This window comes from Ochotona princeps, chromosome 24 (assembly GCF_030435755.1).
Source record: "Ochotona princeps isolate mOchPri1 chromosome 24, mOchPri1.hap1, whole genome shotgun sequence".
In the NCBI taxonomy this organism is placed as follows: Eukaryota; Metazoa; Chordata; class Mammalia; order Lagomorpha; family Ochotonidae; genus Ochotona; species Ochotona princeps.
The window spans coordinates 11,235,492-11,249,828 of record NC_080855.1 but is presented as its reverse complement, the minus strand read 5'-3'; the positions used below and the strand labels follow the sequence as shown (position 1 = coordinate 11,249,828).

Below are 14,337 nucleotides of genomic sequence, written 5' to 3'. Positions count from 1 at the left end.
GAGAAAGGCAGACAGCGTAAAACTGCTTACTTGCTAAAAACAAATGAAATTTTGAAACTGTACCCCAGCATCCTAAAGTACAGATTTCTTTTCTGCAGTAATTTTATGCAGCAGTCATGTATTCCTGCTCAAAAAGAGCAAAATGAACTGTTGCTAAATGTCTCTAACAATATGCATTCCCACTAAGCGATACTGAGTTTGCTGGCATTTCTTCCTACTTTGCCAGGTCATGTGACTGAGGGAGAGAAACACACACTCTCTCCTGCTGAGGACACCTGAGCAAAAAGAAGGAAAAGAGACCCAGGATGCATTTCCAGTCCCAGGTGACGACAGTGGGACTAACCAGCAACACTCAAGGTTTCTGGATTTCCAAGAAGGGTGGCAACTGAGACTACAGAAGGGAAGTTTCGCCTGGTACACCCTCTTCTTATCTCCAAATCCCACACAATGGGGCACAAAAAGGAGACACAGGCAGACAGCAGAGCTTTTGTGCGAACCCCGTCACAGCAACGGGTGCAACCATTGTTCCTGCAACCAGTATTCAGAATGGGTGGCACTTACTGATTGGTGCGTCTGATCAAGGAAGCCGTAGGTTCCACTTGCATGAGTTCTTTCAGCAGATTCCTAAGGGAGAAAAGAAGGCAGGGCTTCAGCATTGAGGCACTGCCATGGAATTCTGTGCCTTGTTTGTCACAGGAGCCCCCATCAACCCCCAAGACAAAGTTTGACTCTATTATAAACCCAACAACAGTGATATTAGGGGGGATGGGTGATGATGTGCTTCAATGCATTCTCATTGAATCTTTTCCCTCTCCAGTAAGGGAGATGTGAGCACTTTATTCCAGAAGGAACCGTGGTTTAAATATCTCGATTAGGCTGCACAAAACATGAATGACAGCGTGGGGACGAAATTTGAACTCCAGCAGTTGGACACCACTTTCAGAAGCATTCTGCTGTGTTCTTTATACTGTGAGTGCTTGGTCACATGATGAGTTCAAGAAGAGACAGGAAATGGATGCTGGTAGAGAAATTGCCCATTTTCCTGCACAGAGTTGGGCTCGATAAAATAAACTGGATCTCTCCAGTCTGTATCTATAGGATTTTCATAAAGCTAAATCACATGACAGCTAACAATTCAAAGATGAAAGTGGCTTAATCTTACAGTGAGAAAATGACAATATATGGGGTCACATCTGAAATAAGTTTTGGAAACATGGTTATTATCACCTAATCAAAAAAGGTAAGATACATATTCAATAATGTTTATATGAACCTAGTATCACCTGAACTGAAAATGGCCTTTATAATCTCACGTAATGTTGCAAGTTGAGAGAAAAGTGATTAACAGCCAGAAAATCTAAGATCTACTAATAGGTCTGTAAGACTTTCATGGTATCTTGCATTCATGAGGTGGACACCTCGGGAGAGAAAGCTGAGAAGCAGAGACAAGAATGGATCATAGGGGCCTGGAATTCTGAGCCACTGCTCATTCAATGACTCTTACCAAAGTATGACATAATTTATACTCAAACTCATTGTAGTCCACAATAACAGTTTCATTTTAAATATTACTTGTAGATACAGCCAGAAAATATTCCCTCCTTTAACAGTATGTATGTGTAAACACACACAAAAGCACTTAAAAAATATGTAGATAAGTTAAATGTCAATTTTTTTGATGAAAAGTAACTTGAAATTCTTGTTTTTTTTTCTCTCATCACATGCATTTTCCATGAAACTTTGCAAGACTCCTTGTATATATGGGTTCACATTTTGTAACTCCACTAGTATTAATAATTGAGAGACTCTTACAGAGAGGAGACCCACAGAGACCCAAGAGTCTAGGAAGCTACGAACTGAAATGGAAATTGGTGACCATTCATCCTTTAAGAACCGTTTACTTTATAATGTTATGTCTTGATATCTGTTTTCCTGAATAAATGGATCACTCTCACAAATCAGTGTCATGAAAGACCAGTAAGAGTGCCATTCATCCATCTATCCATTTATCCCCTGACCCATCCACCCACTCAGCCACCCAGCCATCCACCACCCACATATCTAACCATTCACTCATCTCTTCCATCATCATGGGGATCACTACACGGGGTTTGCAATCATGACTAAATCACTTAACCTTTCTTTGTCTTAATTTTTTCATCAGTCAAACCAAGAAAAAAATCAGCAACTGCCTCAAGGGACTAGGCTGAATACTGAAAGTTAATACCTGTAAAGCAGTTCATTTAGTACTTGGCACAAGATAAGTGCTAGTTGTAAGTTTATTATAATTTATTAAGTAAAACTTCTGGGCACTGTAGTCTTGGTGACTACAGTCCAGTCTAGAAGACAGATCTTGCTCAGGAATGCTGACCCTACCAAGGAACAATGGAGACAAGATTCTAGAGATGAAAGGAATGAAACCACATAAAAAGGGAGAAGAGGACAATTAGGACATTAACAGTGAAACTACAGAGTTCTTTCGTAGAAATTCATTCACGCCCCAGTGGGAGGATTATCTGAGTCTTAATAATAACACCAGATTTATTGAAACCTTAGTATATAACACAGAGTCTTTATCAAAATTAGCATGAATCCTCTTAGTTACCAAAAGTAATGTCAGCCACCATGGTCAGGTTCAACCTTCTCAACCCCTGTCCCTGCTCTCCAGTCACTCCTTATATCCCCAACACCCAAGATTCAGCTCAACCGGACACAAAGAAGACACGAGGCCCTGTTTCTTCTCTGGCCCTCTGATCATCTCATCTCTTTCTAAACTTCTGTTCACCTCATGCAATGGCAGCTGCTTCTTCAAGGTTGACACAAGAGGTTCACTCTGTGGTTTTCATTAGCTCATCCAGCTGGAATGGATTCTTGAACGGGGAAAAAAGTGCCTTCTATAAGAACCAAAAAATGGACATCACTCCCTTACCCTATGGAGGCCAATGTTCCTGGTCGGTGAGGGCAGTGCTCCATTCCACTCTGGCGCCTTATCGTCTGGCACAGTCCCCAGTAATTGGGAGAGGCTGGGAAGTGATTTCTCAGGGACTCAAAAGGACACAGCACCAGGGAAGGATGTGGATCTTCAGTCTATACAGAGCTTTTCTCTGAGCAACAGGGTCCTCTCTTGGGCTCCCCAGGCAGTAACATCTAACTCCACATGCTTGGCAGCCTAGGCCTACACCCCACATCTATTTGTAAAGACAACCAACAGGCCAAGGAAATTGTCTAGCCCTTCCTTCTCCACTACCAGGCATCCAGCAGACCCTTTGGGTGGATCATCATAGAAACAATTGAAGGCTGATAGTGATTTACAAGGAGAGAACGGGGGTGATCAGTACGAGCACAAGAGCCCCAGAGAACCGGCACAATTTCGGATATTCTCCGGAGTTCCAGAAAAGCCACAGACTGTTTTTCTTTTCTTCCTTTCTTTTTTTTTTTCTTTCTTTTCTTTTAACAAAGATTGTTCTGAGTTTGCAATTACTCCTGCAAACTATCTAAAGAGCAATTTGTGACCAGGAAAGAGTCCTGGCCCCAGGGGAACCGCGTGGAATTTTCATCCTACTGAGAAAATGCAGGAAATAAAGAGCTGGAAAGTGAAGCAAACTCGAAAGGACATCACAACAAAGCCGGGTGGGACGGAGGCAAATGCTCGCTGCACGCGTTAGTGGCCTTTACCTCTGCACTCCATCCAAATGGATGCACAGAACAGCAGCCTGATTACTTCCAAAACACTGATGTTCATGACCTGTGGGCAGTCAGGACATGGCTGATGTTGCCCACCCCAACTCCATTAACAGAGCTGGCGGCTGCCATGTCTCTGCTCCTGCACACGCAGCACGACAATCCCCAGAGGCACATCCCTCACATCTCCTTGGGGCACTCTTCACAAAACAGAAATATCATTGTACTACCTGGCGGTTCACACCCTGGGTCAATGGCTTCCCATTTTACTTGGTCCTACCGTTTCACATAACTTGGCCTCCCACGTGGAGGAGTCTGGCCACAGATCCAGCCTCCCTGGTACAGCAGAGAGAGCAGGCTGACCAGCCTACGCACTGTCCAGCTTTGGACGGTGCTTTACTCCTCTCTGGTCAACAGATGCTGTCCCTTTGGAGTCTTCGATCTGGGATGCTTGGTATACCCAATATCTCCTATACTTGATTCCTTCCTTACAAAAACCCCACTCAAATGTTCCCAAGAACCTACTGTACCCCTGCCCCATAATACTCCTTGAAACTACCATTTTACATGCAGATAAAAGGGACTCAAACTTTGCTGGTTTCATCACTGTGTGACTCCATGAGAGCAAGGGATGTGTTGATCTTGCTCACCTTTTGGAGACCGCCAGCTCAAGACAGGGATAGTGTTCAGCAAACATTGACTCAAGGAAGGAAAGACAGACCTGGTCACCATTCCCGGTGACTCAGAGCCCCGGTCAGTGCTCCATCACAGGTGTGAGTGGCCAGACTTGGCACAGAAACTCGGGTTTGCAATGAAGTCTCAAGACCGCTGTTGTGGCACAGAGGACTAAGCCTCTGCCTGAATCACTGGCATCCAGTACAAGAAATCTGGTTTGAGTCCCAGGTTCTCTGCTCTTGATCCAGTTCTCTGCTGATCCTGGGAAAGCAGTGGAAGATGCCCCCAGTGCTTGGGCTCCTGCACCACACGGGGGACCAGGGTAGTTTGGTGTGCTTGGGTCAGACATGATTGTTGTAGCCATCTGGAGAGTGAACCAGCAAATGGAACATGTCTCCCTCTGTTTCTGAAATCCTGAAAATAATTTTTATATTAATTCTCCAACCCACTGAGACTTGTGGCAGGTCCCTTGACCTCTCTGAGTCTCAGTTTTCATACCTACAGAATAGGGATACCAACATCCTTTTCAGAAGCTTGGTGTGAGGATTACACACCAGAGCGAGCTGGCACTGCTATGCCATATATATTTACTAAGGCAAACAGCCAAAAAGAGTCCCATGGCTGTCTGACCAATGACAGCCTTTCCACCAAAACAGGTGCCGACATTCCTTGACAAAAATGGCAAATTTGTCTGGATGACTGACAGGAGAACCAGCTGAGCACCTGGCACTTAGTAGGTGCTTGCGAATGATTTCTGAAAGGAAGGAACCTCTGAGTTCTTCTTGTGCAGAAATGCAGCTGGAGTTGCTACTCCAAGATTACCCTTGACTTGACACAGCTTCAACACGCGGAGCACCAACTAGTCCTCTGTATGTAACGGGGCTGTACTCACCCCCACCACAAGGGCTTAGGCACAGCACCTGTGGGACACTCTGTAGAACGATCCCTCCCAGGCTCCCCGGAGTGGGGGAGCAAGCGACCACCGCAGCTGTAGGGGCCTTGGGAGAGACGAACAATCCCCACCCCCCACAACACCTCACTTTGAGTCTCATTGTTGGTTGTTTAATTTCCTAGCCTGGTCTTACAGGAGATTTCCAATGTTTGGGCTGTAGGGTATGTTCTGATTAAAAATAATCCTCCCAATTATGGCTTGGCATGAGCCACCCGTCGCACGCACTCTGCCACCAGCCTCTGCTTCCCTGTCAGCAATAATTGTGTCTGCAGCACCTAACAGTAAATGAAAACCCAAGGGGCACGTTTGGGTCCCGGGTTCCTGGGCCGCGCCGGATCTTTTAATTTGCACTGTCTGTCAAAAGGATGCAGCTGTGTGTACTCCAAAGAAATCCTTCGACTCTCAGATTCAAGGCCAGTGAGAGCAGAAATACCAAGGCTGCTTGGAGAAACTGTATTTGAACCCACCAGAGATGACAGGGCATGTGGAAGGCAACGCAGCTCTTTTTAGTTCACTCCAAACTCGAGCTAGGCCCGGTATAAAAAGCAGAGCTGAACTCCAGGGAAATTTCCCTGTGTGTTTATACTATTTTGCCACCAAGTACATAAGGCAGGACACTGAATTCGAAGCATGTGATGTGGCTCTTTGAGAGGAAAGATACACACGAGATCTGATTCCATAAAACTACAACTTTCAGAGTGTGGGGTGAAAGGGAAGCTGTGCTTTCAGCTGGGAAATACCACAGAGCCCTGCTCACACTAGTGATGTCACTGCGCCAGGGCCCACACAAAGCGCCTAGAACATAGGAAGTCTTAAAAAAAGAATCATAAGAGATGAAAAGATACACGTGGTTTCAATTTTCTATGTGAAAAGAAATGTGCCTTAAAAAAACTTCTTTTTACCTGAAAGGCAAATATAGACAGAAAGAGACAGGAAACAGAGAGAGAGAGAGATCTCCCACTGACTGGTTCCCTCTCCCCAAATGCCTCCAATAGCAAGAGCTGGCTGGGTCAAGCCAAGACCAGGAATGTGGCACTGCAGCTAGGTCTCCCCAGCAAGGGGCAGACAAGAATTCATGTACCTGAGCCACTGTGTGCACTGTCACCTAGCTGAAGCTGGCAGCAGGACTTGACCCCAGGCACTCAGACATGGGCTATGTGTGTACTGAGCTGTGTCAACTACTGTGCCAAATGCCCGCCCCTAAACTTCTCTCTCCATTGCATTTCCCCTTGACCTTTTGGAAGTATCTCTGGGTTCTGCTGATACCACGTGTGCGACAGCCTGAGCTTGAGTCTGGCGCCTTAAGCTTCTCGGCCGTCCTGACACACGCTATGACACCCTGAGCTAAATGCAGCTTCAGGAACGAAGGACGAGCACGAGTTCTGGCGGCCCTTCCACTCTTCCTGGAAGAATGTGTCTACTGCCCAGTACCTTGTATGTCTCTCTTGCCCTGCCACGTTCAAAGCTGACCTGAGAGTCTGCTCTTAGAAGAAACGGGGGCTGTCAGGTCACTTTACTAAAAACTGGCCTCTCTGGATAAGCTTCTGTGAGCATCTAGAACAGGTTCCTAAGTCTCTACATAAACAACAGTGATAATAATCTGAACAAATAAAAGTCGTACTGACCACGCTATCCATTTCTACTAAAGTTATAGAGTAAAATATCACTAACCTATCATTTATACATGGAATATGGGAGGGGGCCTTAATTGGAAAATGTGGTGCTTCTTAACTCTACTTTTTCACAGCCTTTTGAAAGTTACCTCAAGATAGTAATTGTTACATTTTATGTAGTAATTATATTTTCACTTTAAATAAGAATTTCTAATAGACATAATAACTGTAAGTACCTATGGGATGCCACATAGCGTTTTGCTTTTTAAAATATTTACTTTTATTTATTTGAAAAGGAGAGTGGCATTAGGGTAGCCAAGACACACAGAGAATGTGAAGGAGGGAGAAAGAGAGAGGGAGAATCTTGTATCTTCTAGTTCACTCCCCTAATGACTACAAGTCAGGCCTGTGCCAGGCTATAGCCAGGGGACCAGAACTCCACCCAGGTTTCCCACATCAGTAGCAGGGTCCTAAGTACTTGAGCCATCTTCCACTGCTTCCCAGGACACATTGGCAGGGAGCTGGATCATAAACAGAGTAGCCAGACTCAAACCAGTGCTCACATGGATGTCAGTGCTGCAGGTCGTATCATACACTGACCCCTCGTGTGATATTCTAAAACATGCAAATACCCTGAAATGCCTCATCGGGCCCAATGTAACTCTTCAGATAGGTAACATCACCTTACAGTGAAAACAATTAAAGGTCTTTTGTTTCTGTTTTCTTTTCCCCCAACGGAGGATAATACAACATTTTTTCTCGAGTCACTCAACTAATATTTCTATGAATGTATCAACTGAGATCCAATTAGAATTGTGTTGGTCAGTATTAACTATTTTCATTCTCTAACAGCATTTGCTTCCCTGGCAGAAACTCCTTGGGACACAAGCATCATGAACTTCTGACGATGATGAATAACCTGACCTTGAGGAACCTGTAGGAACCTGCCCAGGGTCTAACAACTCCACAATACCAAATCTGTTCATGTGTAACTCTCCAGTTTTTGATTTTAGCCTTGCTCCTTGATTTTCAAAATGAGAGATGTTTGGCTCTTTCAATGGGACCTCGGGGTTTACTCACAGCAAGAATAGAGACATGGAGCTTCCCAAAGCAGCTTCCCAAACACGTTCCACCCTGAGCCTGGAGAGCTTCACAATTCCACCAGGGAAAGGCCAATCCCAAGTGAAACCTGAAGTCTGCTCAGATGCACCAGAGGCCAAGGGACGCCAATCAGAGACAATGGGGATTTGTAATACCCACAGACGATAAGAAACCGGCAGAAGTGGATGGAACCTGCCCGTTGATTACGAGTGTTGCATGTAATTGTTCAGAGATGAAAACATTCCTTCTTCCCAGAGCACAATAGCCAGACAGCTCCTTCCAGCAACAGTGTGGAGGCTCTCAGCAAACACTGCTGACCTCAAGTGACCTGTGCCTACCCAAATTCCTCCATGTCTACAGCTGGCTCGACACATGCTCACTGTTAGCACCAAAAGGACGCATCCTGTAGGAACCAGGAGACACCCTCCCCCCGATAAACAGAGGGGCACCAGCTGCAGACACTTCATATGTGAAGTGCTTCAAATACACAGCCTGAAAAAAAAAGGACGAACCTGTGTGCCTACTGCCCAACACTCAGCACTCAGCCCACACAACTTCTTTAGCAAAGTGCCCCCAGTCTGTGTGTGCAGCAAATACGGGGCAGGCTCCCCTTGGTGCCCTATGCCTATCAGGGGAAGCCGTCTCTCCCGGTAGACTGAATGCTCCCTGAGGCCTCAGACATGAGAGATTTTGTTCCTATCCCAAGCTCTGCATCCAACATGGCGTCTGGAACAAACACAGTGCTCATTAAACGTCAGTGATGAGTAATTTCAGAACAAAAGCATGTATCCCTTCAGTACCCCGTGGATGTCAGCCTGAGCCTGCAGACCCTCACTCCCCACGTCCCTTCTTTCCCCACGTCCAGTCTCACAGAGTTCAGGAGAGCAAGCAACACTTCTTTCAGACAGTTGAGTACACGCAGGCAGGCAGAGCTCTGGTCTCACAAGGGTACAAGTCCAGACACCCAGCTGTGTGGCTGCGGAGGAGTGACCTTCAACTCCGAGCCTCAACCGTCTCAGGTGTGAATAAGGAAAAATATTACTTTACAATGATCTGACGATGATTAAATGAAGTCACAGAAAAAAGATGTACACTACTTGACTCACATTGAAGTCTAATTCCCAAGCTCATAAGATTGGCAAGTGAAGATGGGAAACATCTATGAGCTACAGGAACTGGTAAAAGTGTGTCTGGGGGTCCGGCACGGTAGCCTACTGGCTAAAGTCCTCACCTTGCGTATGCCAGGATCCCATATGGGTGCTGGTTTGTGTCCTGGATGCTCCACTTTCCCATCCAGCTCCCTGTTTGTGGACTGGGAAAGCAGTCAAGAACAGCCCAAAGCCTTGGAACCCTGCACCCACACAGGAAACCTAGAAGAAGCTCCTGGTGCTTGGCTTTGGATCAGGTCAGCTCTGGCCATTGCAGCCACTTGGAGAGTAAAGCAGCAGATGGAAGATCTTTCTCTCTGTCTCTCCCTCTCTCTGTAAATCTGGCTTCCCAATAAAAATAAAATAAACAAATCTTTACCAAAAAAAGGTATCTGAGACCCACAGGGATATATGCACATGATTTTACATGAAGTCCTGGGAGAAAGATAACATGAAAAACTAACAAGGAAGAGGAGGTGAGGGAAGAAAGGCAGGAGCAGTGTTCTGTGATCCACAACTGTGTGCAGCTTTCCAGTGGAGTCCTTTGGCTCAGCATTCCAACTTTCATATAAGGCATGATACTCAGAAAGGAGAAATATTGAGGAGCTTCCAGAACGTGAACTTGGACAGGACTGATGGTTTGCTAGGACTGCGGTTGGAAGGAAAGCTCTCATTAAAAGGGAGATGGAGGTGTGGTCACTTAAGGGATGAAGGACTTTGGGCTGCAGCCACAGGGCCATGGGCTCTCACACACAGGTAGCTGCTGTAAGCAAACTCCTCCTCAACTCGCCACCCTGCTACCGCTGCACGGATTCTGTGGGTTCTTACCATGTGACAGTGAGACAATGCAACAGGTTTGCAAAGGCAGGGCTCTAGGATGCTACGACTCCTTCCCAACAAAACCAACAGATGGTAATTGTACGTTAAGAGTCTCCTTCCTTGAACAGCATGTGTTGTTCACAGCCTTGAACTTTGCAGGTGCGCAGCTCCAGGGGAACAAAGAGTCTTCCTGACACGCTCATTGCACTCATCCTCCAGCCAGCACACCAGGCCGGCTGGGGAATAGCGCTGCCAGTGAGTCCCACTGGGGCTCACTGGGAGACTAACTGGGGATGGTCGAGCTCACAGGAGGCAGGAAGGGAGAGAAACATACGTGCAGAACTGGGATCCTGGGCACACAGCTGGGGAGGCAGGGTACTATTGCTCATCAATCATCTTTTACTTTAACTCTAGTTCTCAATGAAAAGTGGTTTTGCATTTCCATTACCAAGATTAATGTGTCAACAATACACAACAGCATAAACCAGTCCATAGAGGAGGAAGCCACAAAAAACGCATGCACACACGGCAAAACGCAAACCCTGGGTACACAGTGTGATATATTTACTCGGATTACCGCTTTATTTACACCACTGAGAACACTTTATTTTTGAGCTTCATAACTCATTGCTCTATAAAGCAAGCAGCAACTGCCTACCATGAAACACAGAAGCAAAATGTATCATAAAAAAATCCTCTACCTTGTTTATCTCCATTTAAATGTGCACCAAATATATACATAGTTACATAAATATATATATAACTATAACTATATATATATATACATATATATATATTTGGTGCATGTTGCACTCCACAGGACCTTATTACCTTATTTAATTCAGGTGCAGGAAGATGCTGCAAAGTAAAAATGGTGCTAACATGATAGGAAGAAAGCTGAGAGAAGGGACATCATATTTTCTCGGCGGAGATAATCAGCTTATCGGGATTCATTTCAGCCTAAGAAAGGTCTCCTAGCCACATGGAAGACTCGAGCCCATCTCGTCATCTCAAGAATGCAATCTCGGAGAAGTGCTGAAGTGGCCCAGGTGAGCTGGGTGCAGTTACCTCCACGTACGCCAGCTGCAAGCAGTGCATCCCAGTAGGGTTGCTGTGTGGGGTCTGCTCCAGGGACACCCAAAGAAACCAACAAAAAATACCTGAAGTGCCTTTGCTGTTTTTCCCCCCCAAGTTGCTGAGGTGATTTTTTGTTTTGTTTTGTTTTTTTCCAAAATGTACCGCCATATTCTTTACATCTCAAAGCTTCCCTGGAGCATGGTGGCAGAGCAAGTTAAGCGGCTACTGGTGAGGAGGATGCCTGCACGCCATATGGGAACGTCCTTTTAATTCCCATCTGCTCCACTTCTGATCCGGCTCCCCACAAATGCTCCTGGGAAAGCAGAGTAAGTCTGCCCAAGTAGTTGGGTCTCTTCCACCTCTGTGGGAAACCTGGATGGAGTTCCAGACTCCAGACTTCTACCTGGTCCAGCTCCAACCACTGTGGCCACTTGAGGACTGAACCAGTAGATGGAAAACCTTCTCTCACTCTCGCACTGCCTTTTAAAAGAATCAACAAACATTCATATGAAACATAAGGCTTCACACATGTTCACTTCCCTAAAAGGGAATGCCTTTCTCAATAGCTGCTGCTCTATCGGGGCCCCACTGTCCTACCCTCACAGAGGGTGAGACCTCCTTGTCCTAAAAACGCCTTTTCCTTCAGATCACTACAGATGCCCAGCTCAGTGCACCTTGGGAAGAAGGGTTGGAGGAAGGAGGTCCTGACGGGCCAACATCCACAGCAGGCAGCCCTGAGACAGGAGGCATCAGGTGTCCCTCCATGAGAAAAACAGCTTCTAGAAGTTAAACATACAACATACATCTAGTCAGAAGGGACACCTAATTTCTCTGATGGAAGCACTCTTGGAAGGAAGCATGCTTGAAAGCTCAATCCTTCATGTTCAGCAAAGAACAACTAAGCCATCTGGTCCAACATTCCAGAAGGAAAGACAGGGAGATGACTTTTGTTTTGATTGCCCAGCTAGGATTCTGCTTTGTTTGGATTAAAGACTATTTTATTAAGTGAGGCGATCTTCATAAACTGCTCTTGTGAACACAGTGTTCTGATTTGGGTGGAAGGGGCCTCAGGGAGCCCTGAAATCCAGACGCCAGTGATGCGCAAGGGCAAGCAGCTCGGTGGAAAGCAGGGTCACTCAGCACTCATCACCTCCCCGCGGGAGTCAACCAAGTCCTTCAGGGAGGGCGAGTCATGGAAAGCTTGGTCAGCAGCTGGAGAGCCCCACCCAGGAATGGTTCAGTGTGACAGACCAAATGTGGCACATCACAAAAATGTCTTTGGCCTGCTATCTCCTTTCTAGCATGACTTCAAGTAAAAAGCAAACATGTGTGCAAAGCCAGATGAAACGCAGACAGTTCTGGCACAGAAACATCTGCGCCTCTGACCCAGCGTGGGACCAACTCAGACCCGCAGTTAGTGAACCCCAGATTCCGGCCTTTCTCTGCACACAGCCAGCAGAACCCACGCTGCCGGATTTCTCTGGAGACGGGCAAATAAGTTTTGGGGAATATTTCTTAAAACCCTTCCCCTATGCTTCGGTCTCAGATAAGAAAGAAGACACTAGCCTTCATGAAATATGAACCAACTTCAGGTCTTCTCAGAAACTTCCTTTTCAAGCATTTTTGTTCTGAGCAATTTTTCATTTCCAGCAAAACAGAGAGGGAGGTAAATAGATTGTCCCTGCATCTTCTGCCTTCTGTGAGAACAATCTTCCCTATGCTTTTTCTGCAATAGTTTTCTTTAAAAAAAATCTTCACAAGTTCCTTTTACTCACATTGCAGGGAACTAGAATGTGTAATGGCACAAATTACCCTAAAATGCTTTGATCTTTCAAAAACATCAGAAAAGCATCATATCTATAAAAGTACTTTTGAAAATAATCTCCATCACTTAATAAGACAATAGTTTCCAATCCTGATAACACCAAATTCTAGCTAGGACACTTGAAAAATCTAACATCTCAATTTCTGTCCACAGCCCACAACTTTGACACCGTGTGACATCAGTCAAAAACACAGGATTCATTCCTTTGAAACAACGAATTACTCTACATGGATTTAGGATGCGTAATTTCTTCTAGATTAGGAACAGGAAGAAATATTTAATAAGGCTCCATTTTAGCGTGTGCATTCACTCATGAACCCTTTGCTGCTTGGCAAATTCGTACTTTGTGAATGGTGATAGAGGAGGTGCTTCATTTTCTGAACAAGCTCCCACTAGTAACAGCAAATGGGGTAGACACAAGCCCAGCAAGGCTCCCAGCGGAGGACATGGGCAGCCACGCCTTCTGACTGCGGGCTGGAGGAGCAGGACACAAAGAGAGTGAATGTGGCAACTGAGGAGACTTCAGGATCGCAGCAACACCCACTTTGTAAAGAGCACAACTGTATGGGTGGGGGAACACAAACGCGGTGTGCTGGAGGATCCCGAGCAGTCCAGGTAACGGTGTGGGGAGACCAGCTGGAGACGGCTCCCGCAGCCATGCCCCATCACAGCACCGACTCAAGCAGGCCAAGTGCACACAAGGCCTCTTGAGACTCCCTGACAACTCTGCGTGGGTGGCATCTGGGGGCAGGGCCGCCTGTTGTTCTTACTGGAAAAAAAAAACCTGTATCCGTTCAAGGTGCACAACATCACAACATGTTTTGAATTGAGGATGTACCACGGAATGGCTAAACCAAGCTACTGAAGAATTCCCTCCTAAGGCGGACTCTCAGCAATGTCAGGATGACACGGATGGTGGACATGAGACACACAGCGTCATCTCAGAACTTGTTTTCTTGAGCTGACCCGGTCTCCCCTAGCTCCGCCCACCACAGGCTCTGGAAAGCACTGCTCTACTCTGCTTCTTCTGCATCATCTTTCCTAGATTTTACACCTATGAGAGATCACACAGTGTTCACCATTCTGTGCTCTGTTCATTTGTGCTAACAATGAACGGCAAGTTCTTCCAAGTTGTTACAAATGACAGCAATTTCCTTCCTTTCTGAGGCCAAATATGGTGTGTGTGTGTGTGAGAGAGAGCGAGAGAGAGAGAGAGAGAGAGAGAGAAGGGAAAGTGACCCATGCACACAAAATGTCTTCAAAAAGTTTAAGGACATGTATATGATACAAACATGATACACAGATTTCAAAACTTCCTTTGCATCATCCCAATAAGCATGTTTTAAATTTCATTTTCCTTGAATGTTTTTAAAAGACTGAGTTATCTGCCTAAAAGGCAGAGTTACCGAGAGAGGGAAATAGGGCACATGGGCCATAGTTGGGCCT

General features: G+C 45.9%; 1 protein-coding gene across 11 annotated transcripts in view; it reads right to left on the bottom strand.

The window, feature by feature from the left end:
• The window catches only part of RBFOX1 (RNA binding fox-1 homolog 1), a 1,600,707-nt gene that overhangs the window by 1,090,519 nt on the left and 495,851 nt on the right, over positions 1-14,337 (bottom strand). For 8 of the 11 annotated variants that reach the window (XM_058681067.1, XM_058681061.1, XM_058681073.1 and 5 more), the window contains exon 3: positions 562-624. The gene's annotated coding sequence lies outside the window, so the exon portion shown is untranslated. Of the gene's footprint in view, positions 1-561; positions 628-14,337 lie in introns of those variants that run through there. The other 3 variants (XM_036492873.2, XM_036492872.2, XM_036492874.2) reach the window with 1 other exon arrangement.